The sequence below is a fragment of the Gopherus flavomarginatus genome, assembly GCF_025201925.1.
Source record: "Gopherus flavomarginatus isolate rGopFla2 chromosome 13 unlocalized genomic scaffold, rGopFla2.mat.asm SUPER_13_unloc_3, whole genome shotgun sequence".
Classification (NCBI taxonomy): domain Eukaryota; kingdom Metazoa; phylum Chordata; order Testudines; family Testudinidae; genus Gopherus; species Gopherus flavomarginatus.
In genome coordinates, this window is record NW_026114611.1 from 2,875,939 (window position 1) to 2,902,003 (window position 26,065).

A 26,065-nucleotide genomic window follows, 5' to 3' on the forward strand; every position below is an offset into this window, starting at 1 on the left:
CTGCCCACTTCCCTGGCTCTTGTCACACAGACAGCAAGCAGCAAAAGACCAGAAGTCGGAAGCACAGACAAAGGGATGTTTACTGGGGTTAGTTTCCAAGCAAGCAGATTCCAAAGCCCTTCACACCAGTCAGGCTGATGTCTATACAGGGACAGAGTCTGTTCCCCTGTGTTCCCTTCCCAGCTCTGACACCACAGTGTGTTTACCCCACATCCCTACAGACAATTCTTTCCTGGGTGCTGGCTGGTGAGTCTTGCCCACATGCTCAGGGTTTAGCTGATCACCATATTTGGGGTCAGGAAGGAATTTTCCTCCAGGGCAGATTGGCAGAGACCCTGGGAGGTTTTCACCTTTCTCTGCAGCGTCGGGCACGGGTCACTTGCTGGAGGATTCTCTGCACCTTGAAGTCTTTAAACAACGAGTTGAGGACTTCAATAGCTCAGACATAGGTCAGGGGTTTGTTACAGGAGTGGGTGGGAGAGAGTCTGTGGCCTGCGATGTGCAGGAGGTTGGACTAGACGATCATAATGGTCCCTTCTGAGTCTATGAGCTCTGACACTGCAGAGTGTTTACCCCATGTCCCCCTTCCCAGCTCCAACACCGCAGAGCCTTGCCTGTGTCCCTGTTCCCCGTTCCCTATTCCCATCCTCCCGTTAGCAACGCCCACTGCCTGTTTGACCCCAGTTTATATAGTAATATTCTCAGCGAGACCTTAACCAATCATTTTACTGAAATGTAATTAACCAATTCTAACCTATTGTAACAGAATTCTCTAACCAATTACATCCCACTCCCCTAATTAACTTACACCCAGCAAAATTAATTCTGCAGCAGACAGAAACAATTAGAGAACCAGACAGACTGACAATAGAAAAGCAGGGGCCATAAAGATAAACACTACAGAAATGATGGTTTCACAACCACAACCGTGGAGAAGGGATTTCTTGCCAGATCAGATGCTCCCTTAAGATCATGCATCCGACGAAGTGGGTATTCACCCACGAAAGCTCATGCTCCAATATGTCTGTTAGTCTATAAGGTGCCACAGGACTCTTTGCTCCTCAAGATCTGTTTCTTTATCTGGTGGTGATGGGCACTATCGGGACAGGAGCGTCATCCTAACCGCCCAACCCCACCTTAGTTCAGTGTGACGGGTTTGGGAAGTGAGGATGTGACCGTTCGCTTCCCAGCATATGGCTGCCCCTGCTGCTTAGCCAAAGGCCTTAGCCTACGAACAAGGGCTCAGACTCTCCTAAGGAGAGAAGGCCCAGACACAGGCAGACTGGGATTTTGGTTCTTTGCTTTATACCCCTGTCACTGGCTAAGTGATAAAAATACACCTAAGTTCTTAAAGTCTAAGCCTGTATAGGCAGCCTGAATATCTCTATTCTAACAGCCATCGGTCCCTGTGGAAAAATGATCTATTCAGGGTTGTCCCTAGACATTTCGGTTCCCTACACAGCACCCCCGTCCCCCAGCCCGAGCTGGCAGAGTGAAGCAGGCTGGGGCCAGGTCACTCCACTTCCTGCCGCCCGGTAATTGCAGGGCAGGCCCGACCCCACACTCACGGGGCAGCGGGAAGTGGTGTGATCCCGCCCCAGACTGCTGCACTCTGCCATCAGCCTTGGAACTTGGGAGGGTGGGTGGAAATGCCCCCCAGCACTCACCAGTGGCATGGCTGGGAGCTGGTGGAGCAGAGCAGGCTGGGGCCAGGTCGTTCCACTTCCCTCCGCCCAGTGAGTGCAGTGTGCACCTGATCCCTCCTGCAGTCCACTGGGATGTAGCTCAGGGGAAGGGGTGGAGTGGGGGGGGGGAATGGAGTGGAGCAGGGGTGGGAAGAGGTGGCATGGGGCAGAGCAGGGGTGGGGGCTTTGTGGAAGAGGTGGAGCAGGGGCAGCTTTCCTGGCTGGCTCAGACAGCTGGGGGATCGGGGTGGCTGCTGGAGCAGTACGGAGCTGCGTAGGGCACCAGGAAAAATGGGGCAATTTGGTGCCTCCACATCCCTTAACCGGGCAGTGTCCCTGTAGTGTGTGCTGTCTTCATAGGTCCTTTCTCAGTCTTTCTCACCCTCTTGTCTTGAGTCTCCTGTGTTTCTGCTTTCAAACACAGACTAACTCTGGCTGTTCATGAGAGGGGAGGACCATGCCTATGTGTGGCCAGCAGACAGCGACAAAGACCCCCGGCCAGCCTGCTCCCTGCCATGCCAAACACCCACTGCAGGCCACCCTCAGACCAGCATGCGGGGCGGCTGCTGATGCTCTGTGGCCAACATCAGGAGATGGTAGGAAGGCAGGGCCAGCCCCCTGGTGTGGCCTCTGTCTGTTCCCACTCAAGGTGCTCACTTTTGCAGTGGGGCAGGAGATTTTACCCCAAGAGGCTTTTCCCCAGCTGGCGAGAAGCAGAGAAACACCCAGGCTCCGAAGGTGCTATTTAACAAACCCCCTCAAGCACAGGGACAGGCGCACATTTGGAAGAGGGAAACTGCTCCACATGCTAGCCCGGGCAGCCGCCCATTTTCTTTGGCAAGTCAGGAAGGGCAAAGGCTAGACTGGAAGCACCTGGGGCTCCTGCCCCAGCCTTTGTGACGCCCAACCCCCAACTCCTTCCTGGGGCTCTAGCTGAAGCCAGAGCAGCCAAGAAGAGGTTCCAGCCCTGAAGGGAGCAGGACTTTCAGCACAATGGTAAAAGTGCACAAGCACAACTACGAAGGGACTCGACCCCTCAATCGCCTGATCTGAAGTCAGATGCCTTATCCATTAGGCCATGTGGTCACATGAGAAAAGGCTCTCCAGGCATTTCTTTGGAAAAGACAGACACTGATGCACCCGACAAAGTGGGGATTCACCCACGAAAGCTCATGCTTCAGTACGTCTGTCAGTCTATAAGGTGCCACACGATTCTTTGCTGATTTTGCAGACACTGTGTTTCTCAGGTCAGCTACTGAGGGGGGCCGAGACTCTCTGGGCACAAGAAGTGGAGTTCCCAGTGAGATGTGAGACTTAATTCTCTGGAGCCGGGTGCAGGGCTTTGGCAGGACGCTCAGGCATGCGGGATTGTGGTGCAGCGGACGGACCAGCTGTCTAGGTGAGGAGATTTAATCTCACGGAAGAGGAGGAGGAGGAATCCTGCTGATAGGCAGTGGCTAGGGCCGGTGCAACCACTAGGTGAACTAGTCAGACGCCTATGGTGCCAAGTGGTTGGGGGAACCAAAAAGTGCACTCAGGGGAGGCAGTGGAGTGGAGGTGAGCTGGGGCAGGGGACTGGGGGGGGTGCAGGGAGAGGGCTGCCTGCAGCAAGTAACGGAGGGGTGTGTGTGCAGGGGAACCACTCCCTGCCCAGCTCACCTCTGCTCCGTCTTCTACCCTGAGCACGCCGCCCCCACTCTAATTCTCCTCCCCTCCCAGGCTTGCCGCACTAAACAGCTGATTGGCACAGCAAGCCTGGGAGTCGGGAGAAGTGGAGCAGCGCTGGAGTGCTCAGGGCAGAAGGTGGAGTGGAGGTGAGCTGGGGTGGGGAGCTGCTGCAGCGGGGGCTGCCCAGCTTTTCCCCATGGCCCCGGCCCCTGCTCCGCCCCAGCCTCCCCCCGCCTGCACTCACTGTATGGTAAGTGGAGTGACCCAGCCCCAGCCTGGTCCACTCCTCTGGCTCCCAGCCACACTGCCGGCGAGTGCTGTGGGGTGGTTTCCTCCCTCCCCTCAAGCTTAGGAGCCAGGAAAGCAGAGCAGGCTGTGGCCCCAGGCCTCCATGGGGGGAAGCAGAAGGGGGCTGGCCTCAGGCCACCCTGGGACCAGGGGGGCTGGCTACTTCTTGTGGGAAGTGGAGTGACCCAGCCCCAGGCTGCTCTGCTCCCCTAGCTCCCAGGCTTGTGTTGGTGTTGGCTGGATTTGTGCGGGTGATTGTGTATATTAGCAATTGTGTGTGTGTGGCTGGATTCATGCATGTGTTTGTTTGCAGTTGCGTGTATGTGCATACTCTGCTGCCCTCTGCCGGTGCAACAACTGTTCGTCCGTATGTTACAGCCCCCATACTGTCGACCTTGATGGTGATTTCCCCATCTTACAATGTCTGGTTGGCCTGACCCTTCTCTCCTCTGCAGAGTGTGGCAGGGGCTGCAGCTCAGCCCCTGTGGGGCAGGAGTGCCAAGGTGTGGGGTGCTGTGCTCCAATGCACCTGGAGAGCAGCTCAGGTGAGGGGGGGAAGGGTGTGTGGTGTCCGTTCTGTGTTGCCTGGTGCTGGGCCATTGCACAATCCCCAGCCACGCCACACAGCGTGCCCTGAGAGGGAGTGGGGGGCCAAGCAGATGATCCAGCATGAGGGGATCATTCTCATTCGTAGCTGTCCAGCTGTGTGGGGCAGGAGGTCCTTGTATTTGGAGCAGTGGGAATGAACTGTGTGCAGTTGTGTCTCTGAGCACAATTGTGAATATTATGGTGTGTGGGAGGGGGTGATTGTGAGTGAGGCTGGTAGTGTGATTGTTTCTCTCTTTGGGGGTTGGTCTAGCATGTCCCTCTGGGTGTGTTGTGTGTGAATGTTCTTGGGATTGTGTGAGTCCCTTTGTGTGTGTGTGTGTGTCACTTGCTGCAAAGTACAAAATCCTGCAAAGCCATTTCTTACTGGTTAGCCCAGCAACACACTGATACAAACAGTGTCACAGACTCACACACACATAGAGCAGGGCTCAGCCCCTCCAGCAGAGAGCAGCAGGGACACATACGTCTCCCCTGGCCCAGCTTGGACAATTTCCCATCATGACTCGGCAGTGCTGGTGCCCCCACAAGGAGTGGGCAGTGACCGGGCAGGGGGGGCAGATGTGCTGGATCTGTAAAAGCAGCAAAGAGTCCTGTGGCACCTTATAGACCAACAGACGATTTGGAGCATGAGCTTTTGTGGGTGAATCCCCACTTCGTTGGCTAGATTCAGAAGGAAGCACTTTGGGAAAATCAGTCAAGGCTCTTAGCAGAGCGGGGACACGGACCCAATGACCCCTGTACCACCCTGGGAGGGCAGTGGGGTTTAGTGGTCAGAGCAGGGAGGGGACTGGGCACCAGGACCCCTAGGTTCTATCCTTGGCTCTGGAAGTGGAAAGGGTCTAGAGCAGGGGGACTGGGATCCAGGACTCCTGGGATCCATAGAGGAGACTGTTTTTCCCTGTGCTTCCCTCCCTAAAGATCCCAGCCCAGCCCCCTAGTGCAGACTGAGCAGGAGTGGGGGGAGTTGTTCTCCCATTTTGGAGTTATGATTCATACCCTTCCCCCAGGGACTGTGACATCACAGAATCTGCCCCCCCCAACACAGAGAAAACTAGTGGGGTTAGGAGGGTTCTAGCTGCAGACACCTCTTGTCATTGCAAGAAGCCCCCAAACCTACTTGCACCCACAAAACACCCTCTCAGGGTATACGCCTCCTGCTAGGACAGGACCTCTTGCTCCCACCCCTTTTCTTATCACCACAAGCTGCTCCCAACCAAGCACCACACCCCATTCACACACCTTTTGTCAGTACATAGCTCAGTGGCAATCACTGCCCCGAAGTGACTCCGGTGCAGGCACTCACCACATGAACTCCCCACACCGGATTCTGTCCACACACAGAGAATTCTCTCTGCCCGGCTCCTTCGGTTCATCTCGCTGCTCTCCTTACTGCCGCCAGACACTGCTCATCTGCATAACCCCGCCCATGGACACGTGACACCTTCTGTCCTGCTGTTTTCAAGTGAGTGAGTTGCCCTTGGGGAGTGAGCAGGTCACAGCACGTCACAGCCCCAGCGCACGTCACAGCCCCAGCCAGGGCCGGCTCCAGGCACCAGCTCAGCAAGCAGGTGCTTGGGGCGGCCAAGGGGAAGGGGCGGCACGTCGGGCTCTTTGGCAGCAATTTGGAGGCGGGTCCCTCGGTTCCTCTCAGAGGGAAGGACCTGCCACCGAGTTGCTGCTGAAGAAAAAGGCAGCGCAGTGGAGCTGCCGCCGATTGCGATTGTGGGTTCTTTTTTTTTCCCTGCCACCTGGGGCGGTAAAAACCCATTAGCCAGCCCTGATTACAGTACACGTCACAGCCCCAACACACGTCATGGCACGTCACAGCCTGGGGCAGGGAGATATTGGGGGAGGGGATGGGGAAGAATGGGGGAGGGAGACCCGTAGGGGCAGGGGATATTGGGGTCAGGAGGAGAGGAGAGGAGGTTGGCAGAGACCCAGGCTAGGGTGCAGGGAAAATGGCGTGGAGTGGAGGGAGCTGGGGGACAGAAGAGACATGTGTGGAGTGGTGAAATGTTGGTCCAGGGAAACTGAGTCACTCCCAGGACATGCTGTGCAGGGGGGAGCACAGGGGAAGAGAGAGAGACCCAGCCCCACAGAGCCCAAGAGGATATTGGGGGCAGGGGAGGGGATGGAGGGATGAGAGACCCAGAGCCATAGACCTCCCCTATCTCCCAAGCTTTGGGGGGAGGGGGGAACTGCCCCACAGCACTCGCCAGTGGCGTGCCTGGGAATCAGGGGAGTGGACCAGGCTGGGGCTGGGTCACTTCACTTACCATGCAGTGAGTGCAAGGCAGGGGGGTGGGTCTGGGGCGGAGCAGGGACGGGAGCCATGGGGAAGAGCCATTCAGCGCCTCCTGCAGCAGCTCCCAACCCCAGCTCACCTCCAATCTGCCTTCTCCCCTGTGCACGCCAGAGCTGCTCCACTTATAGACTCATAGGTCAGAAGGGACCAATCTGATCATCTAGTCTGACCTCCTGCACAAGGCAGGCCACAGAACCCCACCCATCCAATTTTATAACAACCCCTATCCCAGGACCGAGTTATTGAAATCCTCAAAAATGGTTTGAAGACCTCAAGCTGCAGAGACACCACCAGCAAGCGACCCGTGCCCCACGCTGCAGGGGAAGGCGAAAAACCTCCAGGGCACCTGCCAATCCGCCCTGGAGGAAAATTCCTTCCCGACCCCAAATATGGCGATCAGCTAAACCCTGAGCATGTGGGCAAGAGTCACCAGCTAGCACCCAAGAAGGAATTCTCCGCAGCAACTCAGTACCCATAGCATGCAACATCTCCCCGCAGACCATTGAGCAGACCTGTCTGGTGGTAATTCAAGATCAATTGCCCAAATTAACGATCCTATCATAACATCCCCTCCATATACTTATCAAGCTTTGTCTTAAAGCCAGGAAAGTCTTTTGCCCCTACTACTTCCCTCGGAAGGCTATTCCAGAACTTCACTCCCCTAATGGTCAGAAACCTTCGTCTAATTTCAAGTCTAAACTTCCTAATATCCAGTTTATACCCATTCGTCCTCGTGGCTACATTAGTACTAAACTTAAATAATTCCTCTCCCTCCCTAACGTTAACCCCCTTGATATATTTATATAGGGCGAGCATATCCCCCCTCAGCCTTCTTTTGGCCAGGCTAAACAAGCCAAGCTCTGTCTCCTTTCATAAGGCAGTTTTTCCATTCCTCGGATCATCCTCGTAGCCCGTCTCTGAACCTGTTCCAGTTTGAATTCATCCTTCTTGAACATGGGACACCAGAACTGCACACAGTATTCCAGATGGGGTCTCACCAACGCCGTATACAACGGTACTAACACATCCTTATCCTTGCAGGAAATACCCCGCCTGATGCATCCCAAAATCGCATTTGCTTTTTTAACAGCCGTATCACATTGGCGACTCATAGTCATCCTGCTATCAACCAGTACCCCAAGGTCCTTCTCTTCCTCCGTCGCTTCCAACTGATGCGCCCCCAACGTATATCCAAAGTTCTTATTATTAATTCCTAAATGCATGACCTTGCACTTTTCACTATTGTATTTCATCCTATTTCTATTACTCCAGTTTACAAGGTGGTTCAGATCTTCCTGAATAGTATCCCTGTCCTTCTCCGTGTTAGCAATACCCCCCAGCTTCGTGTCATCCGCAAACTTTATAAGCACATTCCCGCTCTTTGTGCCAAGGTCAGTAATAAAAAGGTTAAATAAGATCGGTCCCAAAACCGATCCTTGAGGGACTCCACTGGTGACCTCCTTCCAGTCCGACAGTTCACCTTTCAATACGACCCTCTGGAGTCTCCCCTTTAACCAGTTCCTTATCCACCTTACAACTTTCATATTCACTCCCAGCTTTTCCAATTTAACTAACAGCTCCGTGTGCGGAACCGTGTCGAACGCCTTACTGAAATCTAGGTAAATTATATCTACCGCATTTCCTTTATCTAAGTAATCCGTCACCTTCTCAAAGAAGGAGATCAGATTGGTTTGGCACGATCTACCTTTAGTAAATCCGTGTTGCAATTCGTCACAATTACCATTGACCTCTATGTCCTTAACTACTTTCTCCCTTAACATTTTTTCCAAGACCTTACATACTACAGACGTCAAGCTAACAGGCCTATAATTACCCGGATCACTCTTATTCCCTTTCTTAAAAATAGGAACTACATTAGCAATCCTCCAGTCATACAGCACAACCCCCGAGTTTATCGATTGCTTAAAAATTCTCGCTAACGGGCTCGCAATTTCATGCGCCAGTTCCTTTAATATCCTCGGGTGGAGATTGTCCGGGCCCTCCGACTTTGTCCCATCGAGCTGTTCAAGTACGGCCTCTACCTTAGTTGCAGTAATATCCACTTCCATATCCACATTCCCGTTTATCATCCCTCCATCATTGCAAGGTTCCTCACTAGTCTTATTAAAAACCGAGGCAAAGTACTTGTTTAGATGTTGGGCCATGCCTAGGTTATCCTTAACCTCCATTCCATCCTCAGTGTATAGCGGCCCCACTTCTTCTTTCTTTGTTTTCTTCTTATTTATGTGGCTGTAGAACCTTTTACTATTGGTTTTGATTCCCTTTGCAAGTTCCAGTTCAATGCGGCTTTTAGCCTTCCTCACTTTATCCCTACATGTTCTGACCTCACCAAGGTAGCTTTCCTTACTGATCCTGCCTTTCTTCCACTCCCTGTAAGCTTTCTGCTTTTGTCTAATCCCCTCTCTGAGTTGCTTGCTCATCCAGTTTGGCCTACAACTCCTGCCCATGGTTTTTTTCCCCTTTCTCGGGATGCAGGCTTCCGACAGTCTCCGCAGCTGTGACTTAAAGTAATTCCAGGCCTCCTCCACATTTAAATCCACTAATTCCTCCATCCAGTCCACTTCCCTAACTAATTTCCTTAACTCTTTAAAATTAGCCCTGGAGAAGTCAAAAACCCTAATTGCAGATCTACATTCGTTTATCCTTCCATCTAGTTTGAACTGAATCAGCTCATGATCACTCGAACCAAGGTTGTCCCCTACCACCATTTCTTCTACGAGGTCCTCACTGCTCACCAACACCAAGTCTAAAATGGCATCCCCTCTTGTAGGTGCTTCAACTACCTGGTGAAGGAATCCATCCGCTATCACATCCAGAAAAATCTGACCCCTATTATTCGTGCAAGTACTCGTCCTCCAGTCTATATCCGGGAAGTTGAAGTCCCCCATAATCACACATTTCCCCTTTGTGTTTACTTCATTAAAGACATTAAAGAGGTCTCTATCCATATCCCAATCCGATCCCGGCGGTCTGTAGCACACCCCAAGCACTATCTCAGGGGAAGCTCTAGTTGCTTTTTTACCCAGCGTGATTTTTGCCCAGACGGACTCTGTCTTATCCATTCCATCGCATCTTATTTCGCTACATTTAATTTCATCATTGATGTACAAGGCTACTCCCCCACCTTTGCCTTTCTTCCTGTCTTTTCTGAACAGCACATAGCCTTCAATACCCGTGCTCCAGTCATGAGTACTATTCCACCAGGTTTCAGTAATCCCTATAATATCCGGCTTCACTTCCTGCACGAGTAACTCCAGTTCCTCCATCTTGTTACCTAGGCTCCTCGCATTAGTGTACAAACCTTTTAATTTTCGGCGTTTGGCGTCAGTGACATTCTTTCCCCCGTCGTGCACAAACTTTCTACCACCAGCATCACCCGTTACTCTGGTTTCTACTCCACTATTCCTCCTTGGATCAAATCTTGGGGCCGCAAGGGTATCCCCGCTCACTTTGTTTACTTCCCTCTCCAGGTTATGTTCTGGCGTGGAGATCTCCCGAACATTTCCCAACCATCTCCCCCAACTTTCTAGTTTAAAGCCCTCTTGATGAGGTCGGCGAGCCTCCATCCTAGAATTCTATTTCCCTCCTTGCTGAGATGAAGTCCATCCTGAGCAAACAGTTGTCTATCCGTAAATGCGTCCCAGTGACCGTACATCCCAAAGCCCTCCTTATAACACCACTCCCTGAGCCATCTGTTGATCGCCATAATCTTGTCACTCCTTCGTCGCCCCGCTCTAGGAACCGGCAGAATCCCACTGAAGATCACCTGAGCCTCGATGTCTTTAAGCCTCTTCCCCAGTCTGACATAGTCCTCCTTGATACAGTCCAGTGAGTAACTAGCCGTGTCGTTCGTTCCCACATGAAGGATAATCAATGGATTTTTTCCCGCTCCCGCTAAGATCGTATTCAGGCTCAAGTCCACATCCTGTATCTTAGCCCCCGGCAGACAGCACACTCTTCTGTTCTCCCGATCAGGTCTAGTTACAGGCCTGTCTACTCTTCTCAGTAGAGAGTCTCCAATCACGTAGACTTGCCTTTTCCTGGTGACAATGCGATTCTCCGGTCTATCCCCCACAGCAGCTGGCTGTGATTCCTCCCGATTTGTATTCGCCCTCACAATCCTCCTAGGGCTCGTACTTGATGTTGCCTCCACTGACTGCTCCCCTCCATCTGCAGGACTAGCTGCTTGCCTCTTCTTCCTTGCCGTTACTCCTTCAGCAGCCCGCTGTGTTCCATCTTCATTTCCCAACTCAGCAAACCTATTCCTGAGTTCTATTTGTCCATCGCTGGCCCGTCTTATCCTCTGTCTGGTTCTCCTAGTGACATGCTTCCACCGTCCACTTTCCTCACCCAGCAGTCCCTCCTCAGAGTCCTTAGGTCCTGCTTTTGTCCGCTCGCCTGAGCTTGTCCCCTGTGCCTCATCATGTCTGTGTTCCATCATCTGCTCAAACCCCCTTCTAAACTCAGCCAGAGTTCCCACTTGCATCTCCAGTCCCCTTACCTTTTCCTCCAGCAGCTCTATCAGACGACACTTCATGCAGATGAAACTCCTTTCAGGTGCTCCCTCTAGGACCATGTACATGCCGCAGCTGCCGCACCCAGTCATCCTCAGTGTGTCTGCACCTGCTGCCTCTGCCTCCATCGTAGCGCTGCAACTCTGTGCCTGGCAATCCACAGCTCACACCGCACCACAGGCCACCGACAAGCGCAGGGCTGCCTCTTCCCTGGTCTGCCTTCCCGGTTCCTCTGCCTTGATCTCCCCTGCAACCTCCCCCTGGAAACTCCCACTGAAACTCCCCTGTTAGCCGCTCTGTTCGCCGCCTCCTGTGCCGCTGCCTGAGTGCCTGGCTCCTTATATAGGACCCCTAATCAGGTAAGCCCCGCCCCCAACTCAGGGCTCAGCCTCGCTCTCAGCACACAGCACACACTTCTCTCACCTCCCAGGCTTGCGGTGCCAATCAGAAGTTTAGTGCAGCAAGCCTAGGAGAGGAGGACAATTAGAGCGGGGGCGGGGTGCTCAGGGGAGAAGACGGAGCAGAGGTGGCTGGGACAGGGAGCAGTTCCCCTGCACGCCCCTGCCCCCATTACTTGCTGCAGGCAGCCCTCCCCCCAGCCCCCTGCCCCAGCTCACCTCCACTCCACAGCCTCCCCTGAGTGCGCTTTTTGGTGCCCCCAACCACTTGGCACCATAGGCGGCCGACTAGTTCACCTAGTGGTTGCACGGGCCCTAGACATTGCCTGTCAGCAGGATTTCTCCTCCTCCTCAGTGAGACTAAATCTCTGCACCTAGACAGCCGGTCCATCTGCTGCACCACAATCCCCCATGCCTGAGACTCCCTGCCAAAGCCCTGCACTTGGCTCCAGATAATTAAGTCTCACATCTCACTAGGAACTCCACTTCTTGTGCCCAGAGAGTCTCGCCCCCCTCAGTAACTGACCTGAGAAACACAGTTTCTGCATAAGCAGCAAAGAGTCGTGTGGCACCTTATAGACTGACAGACGTACTGGAGCATGAACTTTCGTGGGTGAATCCCCACTGTGTCGGATGTATCAGTGTCTGTCTTTTCCAAAGAAGTACCTAGAGGGCCTTTTCTTATGTGGCCTAATGGATAAGGTTTCTTACATCAGATCAAGCGATTGCAGGTTCAAGTCCCTTCATAGTTGGGCTGGTGCACTTTTACCTTCGTGCTGAAAGTCCTGCTCCCTTCAGGGCTGGAACCTCTTCTTGGCTGCTCAGGCCAATGCTCTGCCTTCAGCTAGAGCCCTAGGAAGGAGTTGGGGGATGGGTGTCACAAAGGCTGGGGCAGGAGCCCCTGTTGCTTCCAGTCTAGCCTTTGCCCTTCCTGACTTGCCAAAGAAAATGGGCGGCTGCCCGGGCTAGCATGTGGAGCAGTTTCCCTCTTCCAAATGTTCACCTGTCCTTGTGCTTGAGGGGGCTTGGTGAATAGCACCTTGGGAGCCTGGGTGTTTCTCTGCTTCTCACCAGCTGGGGAAAAACCTCTTGGGGTAAAATCTCCTGCCCCATGGCAAAAGTGAGCACCTTGAGTGGAAATAGTAAGAGGCCCCACTGGGGGGGCTGGCCCTGCTTTCCTACCATCTTCGATAATGGCCGCAGAGCATCAGCAGTTGCCCCGCATGCTGGTCTGCAGGTGGCCTTCAGGGATGTTTGGCATGGCAGGGAGCAGGCTGGCTGAGTGTTTTGGTGCCTGTCTGAAGGCCACACAGAGGCATGGTCCTGCTCTCCTCCTGCTCTGACCTTGGTTGTTGTGTGGCTTTTAAGCCTTCCCTTGGAGCCGTCAGCACCAGCCGCCTCTGCTCTAGGTGCCCAGAGGAGGAGAGGTGTGCTGGGCTCCAGCCTGGGAAGCCTGGCCCTGGCACTCCTTCCTTGAAATGCCATGTGGGCAAGAGGAAGAGTTGAAGCTACAGGGACCAAAGTTGTGGACATCAGGTGAAGCAGCAAGAAATCCAACCATCAGGTCAACCCGCAGGAATCTCTAGCCAGACTGTTAAGTTCTAGGACCTCACCCTATAGCGGCCAGCTGGACCAAAGACCTATCTCCAATGGACATCAGTGATCCAGGAGGAGGAGAAAAAAAACCTCACTGAAGTTCACCCAGGTAGAGGGTAACCATACACATTGAGCTCCAAGGTTTTCCAGCAAACCACAATATCGCCAGGAGATCCTACTGAGATTTGAACTCAAACTGCAGGATTCAAAGTCCTGAGTGCTGCCTCTTACACCATGGAACCTGCTGCTAGAGCCTGCTTCTAGATCCCTGTGTCTCTCGGCTGACTGGTTTGCACTCTGCACTTATTGCTTCCCACCAGCGGCTTCCTCTCGCAGGACACTCTCTCCTCCTCCAGCGACAGTTGTCCTGCACTATGGGATCCGTGGGTCCTGCCCTGAGTCCCCACATCCCCCTGCTTGGTCTCCATTCCCTGCAGGCTGCACAAATGTCAGGGGAGGCCGCTCTTCCCTTCACTCGGAGCTCCCCCTCATATTGGCCAGCTGCAGCCTCATCTCCTGGAACTCGGGCAGCTGTCACTTGATCCAGTTGTACAGTCACAGGATGACTGGCTCCCCAGCCTGGATGCTCTTGTGGAAATCCCACAGGCAACACTGCAGAACTTGGGACCATTAGTCTCTTTGATATTGCGGTGTTTGCCTGACCGCTGGAACAAAGCCGCCAACTCCTCCCTCACCGACTCCCGTCAATCCCTCTGGTTGCCATAGAACCCTCTGATGCTTTCCCGTTCTGCCAACAACACCAGGACTCACCCCCTTGCTCCTTTATCTTGCAAGCTCTGGATGTTCAGCTTCCAATATCCTCTGCCCGGGGTCGGGGACAGGGGCAGCTCCAGGCACCAGCGCAGCAAGCTCGTTCCTGGGATGGCAAGCTGCGGGGAATGGCCTGCCGGTCACTGTGAGGGTGGCAGTCAGGCTGCCTTCAACAGCATGCCTGCAGGAGGTCCTCTGGTAATGCGTATTAGGTGACATGCCTGCAGGAGGTCCTCTGGTAATGCGTATTAGGTGACATGCTTGCAGGAGGTCCTCTGGTAATGCGGATTAGGTGGCATGCCAGCGGGAGCTCTGCCAGTCCCGTGGTTCAGTGGCAATTTGGCAGCGGGTACACCGAAGGCGCGGGACCGGTAGACCTCCTGTAGGCATGCCACCGAATCCGCGTTACCAGAGGACCTCCCGCAGGCATGCCATCGAAGGCTGCCTGAATGCCGTGCTTGGAGTGGCAAAATACATAGAGCCGCCCCTGGTCAGGGAATTGTCCACACTGAGCACATGGTGAAAGTAGCGTGATCCGAACAGTCCATAGGCACCACCCTGCACTAGGCTGTCGACGTGCTCTCCTTCACGTAAATCCGGTCAGTGCGACTCCTGGCCCGTCCCCGCAGAAAGGTGAACCCCCTCTGGGGCTGGTGTGAGCTCCTCCGACCTCACTACAGACCTGCGCCAGGTAGTGCTCAGTGTAAAAATGTTTCCTCTGACAGTCAGGAAAACAGGACCAGCGGTCCTCAGGCCGGCTGACACAATTCAAATCCCCCCAACACCAAACAGTCCAGAGGAAAGGAGCCAGTTCCTTCCACTGATCTTTCCATTCATGTCTTAACTGGGGACCATACAAACTAATATAGCTGCAACCAGTGCTGCAGAGCACAAAGTCCACCAGTAATGCCCTCCCTGGTCGGAGCTCCAGCCCCTTCTGTACTCACACCGCGAATGTGAAGAACAAGACTCCAATCCCATCATTCTTCCCTGGCCTGGAGGACCAGAGAGATTGGCCATTCTTGCAATCACCCTCTGCCCGTCAATCTACCCTAAACTCATGAATGTGCATTTTCCCAACACCCACCATGTCCAAGTCCAGCTTCTCTAAGGCACTGAACATCAAGCGCCTCCTCCTGGGCCCCCAAATCCCTTCCACCTTTCACACAGCTGTTTTCACAGATGAAAGGTAGAGGGGAAAAAAGAGGTTCTCCTCGTGCACAGATTTTGAGAGCTTTTCCTCCTGATCAGCAAGTGGATTAAGCACATCTTCAGGGGGGTTTGGCATGGCAGGGAGCAGGCTGGCCGGGTGTCTTTGTGGCTGTCTGCTGGCTATGCATAGGCATGATCCTCCCCTTCTCTGGCCGTGACCTCAGTTGCTCTGTAGATTTGAAGCCTTTCCTTGGAGCTGTCAGCACCAGCCACCTCTGCTCTAGGTGCCCAGAGGAGGAGAGGTGTGCTGGGCTCCAGCCTGGGGTTCTTCCTCCCTCCTGCCTAGCCCTGACTATCAAGCCTGGCCCTGGCCCTGGCCCTGGCCCTCCTTTATTCAAGCACCATGTAGGCAAGAGGAAAAGTATGGCAGGAAGCACAAGGGCCAAACTTTTGGGCCCCATGTGAAGCAGCAAGAATCCCAATCACCAGATCAAACCACAGGACTGCAGGCATCAGCAACCAGGGTAGCAAGTTCTAGAGTCCCAACCAATTTTGGCCATCACAACCCAAAACCCAGCCCTAGTGGGCAGGTCACCCAGCAGGAGGGGAAAGATCTGCTCTTGTACAGCTGGAAACAAGGAAGTTGAGCACTGTGAGTCCAGGGCTTTACCACAAGCCAACACAAGGTCCCACTAAGATTTGAACTCAAACTGAATGACTCAAAGTCCTGAGCATTGCCCATTACACCATGAGACCAGCTTGAGCTGCTTTCTCCACACAATGGTGACCCTCACGGGGCTGGCTCATGTAAGGGACTGTTGGCCCCTTACTAAAACTTAGTGGGGTTTTGGTTGGCTAGTTCCCAGTCCCAACTGATGGGGGAAGGGCCAATGGGAAATCAGGACCCAGAGACTGACAGTCCCCAGGGGCAATGGGGAGAGGCCAAAGCTCCAAGTTAGCTGGACTGACAGGCCAGACAGTGTAATGAGGGAGTCACCCGGCCAGGGGGTCCCATCCTCTGTGTGAGCTGGAACTGTCTGGGCCAGAGTGGGGTGGAGCTAAGGAGAGAGCAAGAGCCCGAGAAGAGCCAGGGAGCAGAGCTGCACCAGCCAGGGAGAACCAGAGCAGATCTGTGCTGGGAGCCGAGCCGCAGCAGCATGAGCCATAGAAGCTGCCCAGGGAGCAGATCTGTGCTAGGAGAAGAGCTGCAGCAAGCGGAGCCAGAGGAGCAGCCCGGGGAGCTGGAGGCAGAGCCACAGCAGCACTGGGGCTGGAGGTGGGTGCAGTGAGCAGTGTGGGAGAGTGAGGGGGACCCTGGGCAGAAGGCCCAGTGCAAGGAGATGCCATCCATCAAGAGATCCCCTACATGGGGGCTGACACTGGGAGCAAGGGTCCTGTCACCTAGAGCATGTGGCCACTGCCAGAGCAAGTGTCCGGCCTGTGGTGTTCCTGCAGCACAGCCAGGGCCTGGGAAGGAGGCCTGGGACATGTGAGGGAGAGACTGTGACCTGCCCTGACCCTCCAGAGACGCTGGTTGTGATCTCCCTGCACCAGAGAACAGGGTAACATGTTTTCCTTTAATCTTTCCTTATGTTTTACATTGATTGCTGGGTAATAAATGATGTTTGCTTGAAGCACATGCAGTGAGGAGTGCGTCAGGGAAGTGCCCAGAGTGGAGACACTGTAGTCCTGGTCAATTGATCATGACAATATTGGGGGTCAAACAGTGATGAGCTGCCAAAATCTTAACAACCAGCTCTCTATAAATATTTCTAATTTAAGGAGGGGGAGCGGGGGAGGGACTGGGGCGGGGGGAGACATACTTGTGGAGCAAGGGGCCCCTACAGGGGCTGGGGAAAATTGCCTCCCCTCAACAGCCCTGGAGCTTGCAGCCCACCAACACACACCCCCGCCCGCTTACCTTGCCTGCAGCTCAAAGCAGCAGGACGACTCAGAAGCTCAGCTGAGCTGCCCAGCTGGTGCTGGTGACTGGTCACACTGCAGCTGGTGGGAAACAGGGGCACCTCAGCCTCCCCAGCTGGGAATCCTGAGAATAACAGGATGGTCCAGCCTGCAGACAGGAGTTCTTTGCCCATCCCCTGGTCCTTTAACAACCAGTTCTCCACGGAGGTCTAATATTAGCAAGCAGTTCTTGGGAACTAGTAGGAACCGACTCCAGCTCACCACTGGGCTCAAACCCCCCAGGAATCCTGGGCCCAGCCTTGTTGGGGTTGTGAGGACTTTGCCACGCATGAGAGTAGAAAGAGCCTCCTGGGGGTCAGGCAGGCCTCTGGGTAAAGGGGTGGGGACTCAGGTCCTTTCTCTGGCCAATTGCACCAGAGTCATGTATAAATGAGGGAAGTTCCCCACAATAGCCAGATCTGAACTACCTGTACATTTGTACTCTGTCCCTCTTCCCCTTATCTCTGCTGCTCCCCCTCTGAGCTTTCTCAGCACCTGGCCCCACAGCGCTTCCTGCCAGCCACAGACTGCTTGTTCTAGGCCTGCTTCTGTGGATGTGGCCTCTCTCCTGATTCCTAAGGAAAGGAACCTTTCCAGGAAATGGCCATGAATTCTGGGAATCTCCATGTGGCTGGTGGACAGCACCAGGAATCATTTGGCTCCTGGCACACAAGGCCACTTAAAAGCTGGATGCCTAGACACAGTCGTGAACTGTGGGCCCTCAGATTAAAAGCCTGACGCTCTACCAACTGAGCTTCCTGGGCCTGTTGAGACCATCTTTACTGTTCACTACAAGAGCGAACAGGTAGGCAAAAAAGAGGCAAAAAAAAGTCACCTGAACCACTCCTCTTTTTCTGCACATCCACTGCCTTTCAGCAGGATTCCTCCTGTGCCTCAGTATGACTAAATCTCCACACCTAGACAGTCAGTCTGTCCACTGCACCCCAATCCCCCATGCCTGAGCCTCCCTGCCAAAGCCCCCCACCTGGCTCCATAGAATTAAGTCTCACATGTCACTGGGAACTCTACTTCTTGTGCCCAGAGAGTCTTGGCCTCCCTCACTAGATGACCTGAGAAACACATCTGCCTTTTCCAAAGAAGTGCTTGAAGTTGTTTTTCTTGTGTTATCATGTGGCCTAATGGATAAGGCATCTGAGTGTGGATCAGAAGATTGAGGGGATACATCCTTTGGTGATTGTGTTTATGCAGTTTTACTGTTGTGCTGAACATCCTGCTCCTTTCAGGGCTGGAACCTCTTCTTGGCCGCTCAGGCCAATGCTCTGGCTTCAGCTAGAGCCCCAGGAAGGAGTTGAGGGATGAGCGTCACAAAGGCTGGACATGAGCCCCAGGTGCTTCCAGTCTAGCCTTTGCCCTTCCTGACTTGCCAAAGAAAGTGGGCAGCTACCCGGGCTAGCATGTGCCCCGTCCCTATGCTGGGGGGTACTTGCTACATAGCGTCTTTGGAGCCTGGGTGTTTCTCTGCTTCTCACCAGCTCAGGAAAAGCCTCTTGGGGTAAAATCTCCTACCCCACTGCAAAAGTGAGCACCTTGAGTGGGACTAGTCAGAGGCCCCACCATGAGGGCTGTCCCTGCTTTCCTACCATCTTGTAATGTTGGCCACAGAGCATCAGCAGCTGCCCTGCATGCTGGTGATCTTCAGTGGGTGTTTGGCATGGCAGGGAGCAGGCTGGCTGGGTGTTTTTGTGCCTGTCTGAAGGCCACACATAGGCATGGTCCTGCCCTCCTCTAGCCCTGACCTCAGTTGCTCTGTGGCTTTTAAACCTTCCCTTGGAGCCGTCAGCACCAGCTGCCTCTGCTCTAGGTGCCCAGAGGAGGAGAGGTGTGCTGGGTCCCTTTTACAGATGTCCCTTCCCTGGTACTGCCCTTGCTCAGCTGCACAGAGGAGCTTCCATCCCCAGTCCCTGCCTGTCACTGCCCAGCAGCCCTCTGGCACCATTCCTGAGAGCTGCCCTGCCTCACTTTCTTCCTACCATGTTGGGAAAGACAGTTCTCATTATTAAAGGTTAATAATATTCTGGGGCAGCTAGGGGCAGAAGCCTGTTCTGTGTTTTCCTACTGCAGAGCCCAAGCTCAGGAACTCCCCTTGGGTGCAGGCACTGCTGTGCTCCCAGAAAACAAGCCACCCCTGCACAGAGAGGGATGACAGGGCCTGCCAAAGCCCTGGATTAAACTAGGGACCTTTAGAGCTTCAGTCTAACGCTCTCCCAACGGAGCTATTTTGGCACCTGCATGATAGCATTTTGGCCTGTTGCTTCTCTGTCTGGGATGTTTTTGTCAGCAGTTGCAGACAAAAGACAGGAAAACAAACGGCTGCTCCACACCCCCACCGGAGGAACCCAATGCCATTAGCTGTGGTGAGTGGCTGTTGGCTGACAGGGCCTGTCCCTGAGGAGCTGGATCAGCAGCTGCCGCCTTCTCCTTGGCTCCAGGCTGTGGGAAATGCTCATTGCCTGGCTGCATGGGCGGATGCTGCTCTGTGCTCTGGAGAGTGTCTGTGTTGCTCTGTCAACCCCCCGTCTTCATTGAGCCAGTCTGGTAAGGTCCAAAGTGCCTGCTCCAGCCTGGCAGCTGAGAGTCTGTGCAGACATCAACCCCCTGCCAGCCCCACAGGCAGCAGCAGCGCCAGCACCCCCAGGACCACAGGGGCACTCAATGCACTTCCTGTGGGAAAATGGCTCCTTGTTGTCCAGCTGCTAGAGTGAGAGCCAGGAGAGAGCAGTGTCTGGCTCACCTTGGGGGAGAGAAGAGACCTGATGAATGCGGATCTCCCTCTGTCTCCCCCGCAATGCTGGTCAGTTTTATTGTTACTGTGATAAGTCAGTGCTTCCGTTCAGGACCGGCCCTCGAGGGGTCTGAGATAAATCCCCCCTTTCCTCCCCAGGCCCTGCCCCCAATCCACCACTTCTCCCAAGCCCCCACCGCTGTCCCATTTCTTTCCATCCTGCACCTTCCTGCCCCATTCCTCTCCCTCCCCCACCGCTTCCCATCCCTGCTCCTCCCCATCCCCGCCCAGTGCCTCCTGCACCCCACTGAACAGCTGATCACTGGCAAGTGAGAGGCACTGAAGGGGAAGAGGAGGAGCTTGTCGCAAGGCCTGTAGTTGGGGGAGCTGGCTGCCAGTGAGTGCTGAGCACCTATTTTTTCTTCAATTTGTCCATGGTTTCGGTCTCCCATCCAACACATTCATTTTAGCAGATTGCCAATAGCAGGCAGGAGGCCATTAACAAATGCACTAGGCAGGGCGCCCTGTCCATTTGTATCTGTTTGCTGTATACCAGAATGTTGCAGAAAAATGTCAGTTAGCCGGGTGCGATAGTCGCCCGGGTTTTCTCCCTGTCGTTGCTTACAGCCATTTATGGCCATCCAGTTAGTTTTAGGAGTCCATACCCGAGGGATGGCTTCAAATAGATTTTTAGCTCGTTCCTTACACTTTTTTTGGTATTCAGCATTAGGACCAGTATCTGGCAAAGTAGAGTGGCAGTCAGCAGCGAGCCAATCTGCTGCTGTGAGCCATTTTTCATGCTCACTAGGGGCTGTTACAAGTAGCTTGCACAGCTGCAGGAGGTCTGCCTCAGAGGGTTCATAGGTATCACACACTAACAAAAATTCCTCTGCAAATTTAGTAGGATCTTCTCGGGGCTTTGGAAAGCCTTTTACAATTGAAAGGAGCTCAGTGCGAGTCCAGGGTTTATAGCTCCAAGTGGGACCCCCGTCCTGGCCCCCAGTATGCAGGATTCAGAGGGGAGCCTGAATATTTTTAAGGCCCAAGCGCGAGCTTTTACGAGGCAGAGTGAATCCAGAGGAATGGGCCTCGGCAGTACCGGATGATCCGGACGGGTCTGAACTGGAGATTTCTGGGAATTGTTCCTGAGCTGGGAAATCTGGTGACTGTTGTTCCTGAGCTGGGGGCATGGGTGGCCGTCTATTGATTCGACGCAAGGCTGCCAGGCCAATTAATGCGTCTTCTTCATCCTCGTCCCAGGAATCTAGCAAGGGGTTTTCTTCGTCTTTCCCCACCTCGAGACAGGAGTATGAAGCGGGGTCTGCTTGGAGAACAGGGTAAAGGGGAGCGCTTGGTCTAGTGGTGGTAGAGGAGGTTTCCAATAAAGCTTTTAACTTATCATTTGAATCTTTGAGAGAGGCGAGTTTCGATTCTGTCCATCTATGATTTGCCTCTTCCCACCATTGCATGAAACAGTTGACCTCTCCTTTTGCCAATTTAGTTTTAGATTGGCCGAGTTTGTCTTTTAAGACATCTACTCGATCCTTGTCCCAAGATCCTAACAGTGGCCACTGAGTTTTGAGATCTCCCTGAGTTAGCCTAGACCATTTTTCCAGAAACTTACAGGAGTTCAGACCCTTCCTAAAATACATAAAATGAGCCAGAGTTCCTTTAGGGAACTGCCCTGGCTTAGATGTCTGGTTACCCATACAGGAGGACTTCAGACACCAATCACACAAGAAGGAAATTAGGGTTTGTCAGAGCGATGCCCAGTGCAAGACACAAAAGGAGCCCACAGGCTACTGCCTCAATCGAACTTGCTTTCACACTAAGGGTTTTACCCAAGGTGCGGTGCGGCTGCAATTGTGCAGATTTCACTCACTCAGACCGCGGGGACAGGAACCCCTTGGTCGGCCAATCCCCAGACAGAGACGGCACCCAGACTCAAACACTCCACAGGGAGGACGGATAGACACAGAGACAGGACAGTCCTCAGTCCGGACAAAACACAGAAATAATTACCTGACCAGATTCCTGATGTCAGATCCCGGGATCCCTACCAGAACAGAGTGGGAACCAACAGGTTCGATGGCGTAGACCTCACTGTGGTTGTGCGCCTTTCCGCTCTAGTGGAGGACCACTCAGGCCAAATGCCCAGGTGCTGGCTGCCACGGTCATCCTACAAAAATGGTCAGGAATCACACAGCCCCAGTGAAGACGGTTGCCATCTCGGTGGAACCTCCAAATTGTCAAGTTAGAATCAGGACTCACAATTTGTCAGACCACTCTGTTTATTAGTGCAGCGCTCCACCATTAACATTCAGAATATGTGAGTGGCCATGCAAGACCCATACAGTCTTATTTATACAGATAAAAGAGTGGGAATTGGACAAAGGGACAAAGAAAGCAAAACAGTAAAATCCACCTGGGGCACAGCATGCATATCCTACTTCCTTACTAACTCTTATCCATCTAAGGCTAATACTTCACCAATTGCCCTTAAACGGTCCAATTGTTCTATGTTAATGTCTGTATTCCTGACACCTGGATTGCAGCATTCCAACAATTTTGCTTAAAGGTACAGACAACATTTCTTTAATCCTTTCTATTCTTACAATATAATTCATTCTACTTTCACATCTTAAAGGTGTTTGGTTGGCAGCCCTGGTTCCCAGGTGTCTCCTGAGGGAAGAAAGTTTCTGTGCAAAATACTGAAACTTTTAACAGAGAGGAGGGAAAGGCGATGGCCACATGATGCGGCCAGTGTGTATGACAACATGGTTCTTTTATATGGGATGACTCTTAACATTGACTGATCTCCACTCCCTTGGATTTGAAGAGATATTTTGTTGTGCACTTAGGAACCTATAAGGCTGAAGCAATTTGTGGATGGTGACACTACGATTGAAGGGTTTTTTAATGTTGTAGAAATTGTTAAAAACACTTACCTTAAACTGGAACTGCCTGTTATTAAAGGCTGGTTTCCCCACATTAGTTCCATAAGCTCTGCTAGAAACACCCTGGGTTCTCTCCTGCCTCGGTGGGAACAAGAGGGAATCGTCCCCTGCTGCCCTTGGCTCCAGACTGATATTTCTGGGGAGGGGACGTGGAATTGATTTGTTTGCTGTTGAGAAGGGAGCCGGGCCAGTTCTCAGGGAACCAGAACTCCCAGCATCTTCCCAGCCCAACCCAGGCTGCTGCCCTGTCCCAGCCTGTTCCTCTGGGGCCTCTGCATGTTTGACTCTAACGCAGGCTGGGAGCAGCAGCTGAGGCAGAGGACAGCCTGGGCCGGGCAGATCGAAGGAGTTTAACAAGCAAAAAAGGTAAAATGGCAGTGGGGTATTACCTTGGACTCAATGGCATTTCTCCATTGGTCTGTCTGCTTTGGGGCAGGGACAATAACACGTCCTGCTGCATTCGTTATTTCAAAAGGCAGTTTAGGATCTTCATTCTCACACACGATGCACAAAGCAGGACTCAACCTTTGGCGTAAACTAAACAAGCTGCTCACAGATTCTGGCAGCCACAATGAGCATTTGGGTGAGAGCTCAGACCTGCCCCTGTCCCAGAGGGAGAGTGTCATCTGTGTGGGGACTGGACCACTGACCTACCCGCTCCTAATTCCCAAACTTTCAGTAACTCTATTATCATTGCCTGTGAGTGTTATTTAAACCATAAGAAAAACCACACTGGGCTAGACCAAAGGCCCATCTATCGCTGAATCCTGTCTTCTGACAGTAGCCAAAAACAGGTGCCCCAACAACCAGTCAACAAGGCACCACTGGGAGTTGAACCCAGGATCTCCTGTTTACGAAACAGACGCTTTAGCCAACTAAGCCATGGTGCCTGTGGGTGATTAAAGCCCTCTATCTGCCCACACCTGACTCCCTGCCATTGTCACCAGGTCCTGACAACCTTTGTTTGTGTTTGGATTCTGCAAAGCAGAGAAGGCCGTTAAAAAAGCTAATGCGGTTTTAGGATGCATCAGGCGAGGTATTTCCAGCAAACATAAGGAGGTGTTAGTACCGTTATATAAGGCGCTGGTGAGACCCCACTTGGAATACTGTGTGCAGTTCTGGTCTCCCATGTTTAAGAAGGATGAATTCAAACTGGAACAGGTTCAGAGACGGGCTACTAGGATGATCTGAGGAATGGAAAACCTGCCTTATGAAAGGAGACTCAAATAGCTTGGCTTGTTTACTCTAGCCAAAAGAAGGCTGAGGGGGGATATGCTTGCTCTTTATAAATATATCAGAGGGATTAATATTAGGGAGGGAGAGGAATTATTTAAGCTTAGTACCAATGTAGACACAAGAACAAATGGGTATAAACTGGACACTAGGAAGTTTAGACTTGAAATTAGATGAAGGTTTCTAACCATTAGAGGAGTGAAGTTCCGAAACAGCCTTCCAAGGGGAGTACTGGGGGCAAAAGACATATCTGGGTTTAAGACTAAGCTTGATAAGTTTATGGAAGGGATGGTATGATGGGAGAGCCTAATGTTGGCAATTGATCTTTGATTATCGCCAGATAAGTATGCCCAGTGGTTGGTGATGGGATGTTGGATGGGATGGGATCTGAGTTACTGCAGAGAATTCTTTCCTGAGTGCTGGCTGGTGAGTCTTGCCTACATGCTCAGGGTTTAGCTGATCGCCATATTTGGGGTCGGGAGGGAATTTTCCTCCAGGGCAGATTGGCAGAGGCCCTGGAGGTTTTTCGCCTTCCCCTGCAGCGTGGGGCACGGGTCACTTGCTGGTGGATTCTCTGCAGCTTGAGGTCTTCAGACCACAATTTGAAGACTTCAGTAACTCAGGCATAGGTTAGGGGTTTGTTATAGAAGTGGATGGATAGGGTTCTGTGGCCTGCTTTGTGCAGGGGGTCGGACTAGGTGATCACATTGGTCCCTTCTGACCCTAGAATCTATGAATCTAGGAGCAGGTGACGTTTTCTTTACAAGTTGTGTGTGAGTGAATCTTTGGCCAGGTCTGCACTACAAAGTTGTTTCAGAAGAATTATACTGCTCAGGTGTGTAAAAAACACACAAGGCTACCTCGGTTGGCAGCTTGTGGCTGGTGTACATGCTGTAATGGCACGTCTGGCGACAAAACTGCCCTGTTTTGCTGACAAAATAAAACAACTTCGATGAGAGGTCTAGAGCTTTTTGCAGCAAACTTAAAGTGACAGAGTAGATGCTGCTGTTCATTATATCACCATAACTGGACTCCTCCAGTATCCCACAATGCCCACCGTGAACTCGCCTGCCCTGCATTCCTGCTACAGAGCCGTGGGCCCCTCCCCTTTCATTGCTCTGGGAAATTCTGACAGCTGAGCCTGCTGCTCTGCTCTGGCAGCCAGGAGAAAATCACTGCCGTGGAATGCTGCTCTCTCCCGCACTGCGAACACAGAGCAGACGGCAGGAACTTCCTCACAGTGTGAGGGGGCCACGGGCATCCGAACTGTGACACGCCCAGGACATCCCTTCCCTCGAGGAGGCTCTTACCTTCTAAACAGGGATGGCTGTTTTTTAGTAAAATCAGGAAAAGGAAAGGAGAAAACTCAAAAGAGGTTCCTCCTGGCACTCACGTCCGTGAACTCGAATACTCTCTCAGTCCTCAAAGAGAGACCTCGAGAAGGAGACTTGCTGAAGCAAAGCCACAGGGGTCTCTGAGGTTTCCCTGACTCCTCGCTCCTGTCCTGCCTGCCTGATGTCAGCATCTCTCTGTGAGGTCACCACCTCCCCACCACCTTTGATCAATAGTCTGAAGTCCTGCAAAAGGCCTTTGTGATGTAACTGCCACGCCCCTCCCTTGCTGTGCTAATGTCCTGCCCCTGGCCAGGCACTGTCGAGGTTTCAGCTACTCCCTGTGGATCACCCCACTCAAGGAGCGTTCCTTCTACGCAGCAAGCCGGCTAGACAGTAAAACATCAGATGCTGCTCCCAATGCTACACTCAGTTTTTCAGAAATTAGTCGACTTTATGTCCTGAAGAGATCATTAGAGCATCTAATCTGACCCCCTGCATATCACAGGCCTCCTGTATGACACAAGAGCTACTTTGGGGGCAAACACATTCCAGAAAGGCATCTAGTCTTCACTGAATGACATCAGGAGATGGCGAATCCACCCCTTTCCTTGGTAGCTTGTTCCTGTGATGAATCATCCTTGCTGTTGATTATTTGTGCCTTATGTGTAATATGAATGTGTCTCTTTTCGCCTTCCAGCCATTGGGTCTTGTTATGCTTTTCTCTGCTAGATTAAAGAGTCCTTTAATAGCCAATATTTTCTCTCCATTAAGGCACTTCAATGAAGCCACCTTTCAATCTTCTTTTGATAAGCTAAACAGGTCGAGCTCT

General features: G+C 52.7%; 1 long non-coding RNA gene and 1 other non-coding gene across 3 annotated transcripts in view; both read right to left on the minus strand.

Moving 5' to 3' along the window:
- The window catches only part of LOC127041585 (uncharacterized), a 593,788-nt gene that overhangs the window by 427,979 nt on the left and 139,744 nt on the right, over positions 1–26,065 (minus strand). The gene's annotated exons all lie outside the window — the stretch shown is intronic.
- On the minus strand, positions 23,486–23,559 carry TRNAT-CGU (transfer RNA threonine (anticodon CGU)). The gene has a single exon. It is a non-coding gene; the product is annotated as a tRNA-Thr (tRNA).